Here is a 5535-nt window from a genome sequence, read left to right as displayed (position 1 = left end):
TATTCTTATAATTGTTACCTTTTTCTTTTACCCCTGGCTTTTTGTGTTCATGTTCTGTTTTGTATACTTCATCTGTTCGTATGTTGTATACTCATTGTTTGTTAAATAAAGTTTAAAAAAAAAACAAAAAACAAAAAAAAACACCGCGTTCTGAGAACAAACTCGGAAGTGACTCTCAGATCCTCCAATAGGGCTTTGGAGTTGACGTCACGCCGCAATGCATTATGGGAGCGCAGCGCCATTTTCGGGGTCTACGAATTAAAACAAACACACTGTTGGAACGACGACTACAAGAAAGATGCTTAAAAGCAGCTCAAAAGAGAATGGACTGTATAGAGACCGATTGCGTCCAGAGGCGAAGCGGCGGTACTTGCAGAAAATAGCGTGCATTGGAAATGTGGACCCGTATGAAACACGGCTGTGGAGTAGAAACCCTGAAGACCAACCGCTATTGACGTAGCCTGACATATTTTCGTACCTTGTCTGTGGAGTCAGCGCGTACAAGTCGTCATTCAAACAAAGGTAAGTCAGCTCGAGTACTGCGTGTGAAATGCGTTTGATTTCCCTGCAAACATTCAGATTAGTGCAGCATAAATTCATTCATGAGGGGAAATTACAGTGAGAACATGTGGAGGCTGTTAGAGGGATAACATAGTGAGTTCAGTGCACTGATGTGACATTGTCCTGAAGGATTTAGTTATTCTTTATGGTTAAAGAAATTGCACTAATTTATTCATATTTATTATAAATAATTCTAATTATACATCTTGCTTCCATATTTGTATCTTGTGTCACTAAAAATACATTTTATTTTAGTTTTATACATTGATTAATGACCTGCAGAATCTCCTTATCATATTAAGGGATTCATAATTGTCACTTTATGCTTTCTCCATCTCTAAAGTGATGACATCCTTGCATTACATACTTTAGGTTCATTTTCTGCAGGCAGGTTTCTGACAGAGAACAGGCAGATTAACACTATAACATGCAGCCTTCTATAGATGGACACATAAAGAAATGAAACATGTATGTGCTAACTTTCTAAAAACTTTGTTACATTTATGATAAAGTAGATTAAACACATTTATGTCAGCCTTGGCTCATAGTTCTTGTCTTTAAATGAACTTTGTGTGTGTTTCAGGTCCTGCACTCTCAAAGACTGAATGAACGAGCATTACAGCCATGGGTCACTGTGAGCATCACAGGGAAGGTTGAAGCCGCCCACTGCACCTGTAAGGCCGGAGTCGTGGAGACCTGCACCCACGTCACTGCTCTTCTGTTTAATGTAGAAGCAACAGTGTTGATCTGTGGCACAGGACTGTTACAGATGAACCTGCATGCTGGGTTTTGCTGGGTAATGTGACCAAGATACAGTCAGAGGTTGGCCGTAAGATAGACTTCTCCTCTTCAGCTGCCCAAAAAAAGGCTCTTGATCAAAACATAAACAGACCATCCGTAGTGACAGGGAAAAGGAGCCGTCCTCAAAAAAGAAAAATCCCACCTGCTACTGTGGAGGAGTTGTCACTGCTGGAGGATACTTGGATACTTTGCTGGAGCACAGTAAAGCTGTGGGTTGTGGGAATGACCCATAATGTTTTATCTAGGGGTCTAGATTTATGCCTGTAGTGCACTGCCATGTAAATAATTTGCATTTACTGAATATGTACTCACTGAGTACCACTGTTCAAAAATTGAATAAAGAAACAAACTAATTTCTGCCTCTTTTTTTTTATTATTATGAAAACCACTTTATAGAACATCACATCCGTTACAATGTAGAATCCAGTCATTTATAGTTTACAAATGACAAAATGTTTACACAAAATCATGACAGTGTTTACGTGATATCAACCACTACTAACATTACTTTATTTACTGTATCTTTTGGAAAAAATACAGCAATTTTAACAGCACAATACTTAAGAATATTTAACAGGAGCAGGTTTCATATTTCCCTGGTTTTATTATCACACTGTTCACCAAAATGCAGCAAACCTTCACCATCTTATCCAGAAGGGTCACCTCTTCACCCTCACATGGAAGAAGTAATCTGATTGGCAGGGTGGTATGTTTGAAGCAGGTCCCTTGTGTAGCGCTGGAACCCAGTCACGATGTGTTTCATCCATTTCATAGGCTGGTTTGCTACAATAATGCCAAATAATTAGCAACTCTATAAATAGAAGGTGGTTCTACAAAATCACTCAGTAGGATGTTTGTTCTAATTTGCTATGAGCTCAGAGTGCATCGAAAATAAAACTAATAGGCTATAAAGAGTGATATGAACATATTTAGAACTTACCGGAATGAAACTGTCTGGAGCACCAACAGATATTTGGAGATGGAAGAGAACTGGATATCAGCTCATCTCACAGCTGCTATCCAGGCTACACGCCTTCGTTTGCTAACATTGATACATGAGCTGCCTCGTGTTGCTTCCAGGTTGGGAAAGAATGAAAAGATAAACCATTTTCAAGCTTATTCTCTTGCCGGTCGTGCGATCGAACATTGCAGCCGACCACACAGCAAATATGAACCGTGGCTGTTGTGTGTGCCTTCGCTCCCTTTTCACTTGCGCTAGACCCCGAAAATGGCGGATCGAGCCAAAATCCTTTCCACGCCCACCCCCGTGACATCACGCTCCAAAGCGACTACACGCTATACAATAGCGCCCTCTACTTCTGGACAGCAGGAATAACAGGTTTACAGCCTTTGGTGTCGCACTGAGAAGAAGCTGTGCTCCAGCACCCCCGGTCGCAGCAGAGAGTATTCCCCACAAATCCCCCACCCTGCTGCAAAAACGCACAGTATTATTATACAAACATAACATATTTTGTAAAGATCTCACTGTGAATTTCACACTGAATTTATCCGTGTGTGTGTGTGTGCGTGCGTGTGTGCGTGTGTGTGCACACCCATGTACAATTGTACATTGTAAATCATGATTAAAAGACATAAAAGCTGCATTTTAAGAAAGAAATTTAAGGAGCGCATTGTATTTACCATGATAATTTATTTGGTGAAGGCAGACCTTTTGTATATGTGTAAAATAAACCACATATCTGCCAACCTCCTGTCTCAGGCTCAGGTGTTCCACTCCCATTGCCCCATTCCCACACACTGATATCTGAGGATGGAGGTTAGTTATTTTATGTCACAAAACAAGTGGAATTGTGTAAGGAAAAAAAAAACTTTCCTTTTTGCTAAGGCATATAGGATTCCCATGATGCATTGAGTATTTCTTCCTCAGTTACATTTCTCACTCACTGTGTGTTAATAGACCTCTGCATTGAATCCTACTTGTTATTAACCTCTGTCTCTCTTCCACAGCATGTCTTTTATCCTGTCTTCCTTCCCTCACCCCAACCGGTCGCAGCAGATGGCCGCCCCTCCCTGAGCCTGGTTCTGCCAGAGGTTTCTTCCTGTTAAAAGGGAGTTTTTCGCTTCAAACTGTGGCCAAAGTGCTTGCTCATAGGGGGTCATAGATTGTTGGGTTTTTCTCTGAATGTATCATTGTAGGGTCAACTTTACAATATAAAGCGCCTTGAGCCGACTAATGTTGTGATTTGGTGCTATATGAATAAAATTGAATTGAATAGAACAAACAGCAGCCCGATTTCAGACAGAGCTGTCATTAAACAGAAGCTATGAACACAGCTCTCTTGAGTGGACAATTGAAGAAGTTTGTTTCAAGTTTTAGATTTAGGTTGCTCTTCATTTTGTTTTGATGCCACCAAAGAAGACTGTGTTGAAAAGCTTTCAGTAATGAACCGTTTTTCAGTACAAGCTTAAATGCTTCAGAAAGCTTCATTTAGCCAGCAGAAACACAAAGTCCATTGAGCCAAAATGGAAGGAAACACATGGGCAGACAAAAAGTACAACACAACAGAAAGCTAGGACAAACCCAGACTTTATATACAGACAGATGGAGCATTAATAGAGAATGAGTCACATCTGGGGAAAAATAAGAAACAGGTGAAAATAATCAGATAACTAAACAGGGGAAGCAAAAACGCACAAGAGACAGACTAGAAAAATAAAACATTATGGCGACTAAATAAGATATGGATGAAACACGGGGAACGTAAAATAAACTTAACCAAGGAACAGAATACAATCAAACTAGAATTATGAACAGAACACAGACTACAGGTAAAAAGGCCTGATGATGTAGACATAATGAAACCAGCCATACTATAAAAATAAAAATTGCATAATTACAACAGACTAAAGGGTCAAAGAAAAACCTAAAAATAACAGAAATTGAGCGCAGGAACAAACACACACACACACACACACACACACACACAAAATCAGTATATATAGTATATACAGTGGGGCAAAAAAGTATTTAGTCAGCCACCGATTGTGCAAGTTCCCCCACTTAAAATGATGACAGAGGTCAGTAATTTGCACCAGAGGTACACTTCAACTGTGAGAGACAGAATGTGAAAAAAAAAAAAAATCCATGAATTCACATGGTAGGATTTGTAAAGAATTTATTCGTAAATCAGGGTGGAAAATAAGTATTTGGTCAATAACAAAAATACAACTCAACACTTTGTAACATAACCTTTGTTGGCAATAACAGAGGTCAAACGTTTACTATAGGTCTTTACCAGGTTTGCACACACAGTAGCTGGTATTTTGGCCCATTCCTCCATGCAGATCTTCTCAAGAGCAGTGATGTTTTGGGGCTGTCGCTGAGCAACACAGACTTTCAACTCCCGCCACAGATTTTCTATGGGGTTGAGGTCTGGAGACTGGCTAGGCCACTCCAGGACTTTCAAATGCTTCTTACGGAGCCACTCCTTTGTTGCCCGGGCGGTGTGTTTTGGATCATTGTCATGTTGGAAGACCCAGCCTCGTTTCATCTTCAAAGTTCTCACTGATGGAAGGAGGTTTTGGCTCAAAATCTCACGATACTTGGCCCCATTCATTCTGTCCTTAACACGGATCAGTCGTCCTGTCCCCTTGGCAGAAAAACAGCCCCATAGCATGATGTTTCCACCCCCATGCTTCACAGTAGGTATGGTGTTCTTGGGATGCAACTCAGTATTCTTCTTCCTCCAAACACGACGAGTTGAGTTTATACCAAAAAGTTCTACTTTGGTTTCATCTGACCACATGACATTCTCCCAATCCTCTGCTGTATCATCCATGTGCTCTCTGGCAAACTTCAGACGGGCCTGGACATGCACTGGCTTCAGCAGCGGAACATGTCTGGCACTGCGGGATTTGATTCCCTGCCGTTGTAGTGTGTTACTGATGGTGACCTTTGTTACTTTGGTCCCAGCTCTCTGCAGGTCATTCACCAGGTCCCCCCGTGTGGTTCTGGGATCTTTGCTCACCGTTCTCATGATCATTTTGACCCCACGGGATGAGATCTTGCGTGGAGCCCCAGATCGAACGAGATTATCAGTGGTCTTGTATGTCTTCCATTTTCTGATGATTGCTCCCACAGTTGATTTTTTCACACCAAGCTGCTTGCCTATTGTAGATTCACTCTTCCCAGTCTGGTGCAGGTCTACAATT

General features: G+C 41.1%; 1 long non-coding RNA gene across 1 annotated transcript; it reads left to right on the top strand.

Moving 5' to 3' along the window:
• The first annotated feature begins 261 nt into the window (after positions 1-261).
• LOC102778508 (uncharacterized) lies at positions 262-1715 on the top strand. The gene is made up of 2 exons (XR_436920.3): positions 262-522; positions 1145-1715. It is a non-coding gene; the product is annotated as an uncharacterized LOC102778508 (long non-coding RNA).
• The last annotated feature ends 3820 nt before the right edge of the window (positions 1716-5535 follow it).

Source organism: Neolamprologus brichardi, unplaced genomic scaffold (genome assembly GCF_056152115.1).
Source record: "Neolamprologus brichardi isolate AB-2024 unplaced genomic scaffold, ASM5615211v1 NODE_ptg000046c+_length_82361_cov_1, whole genome shotgun sequence".
Lineage (NCBI taxonomy): Eukaryota > Metazoa > Chordata > Actinopteri > Cichliformes > Cichlidae > Neolamprologus > Neolamprologus brichardi.
This window is presented reverse-complemented; position numbering and strand designations above follow the sequence as displayed.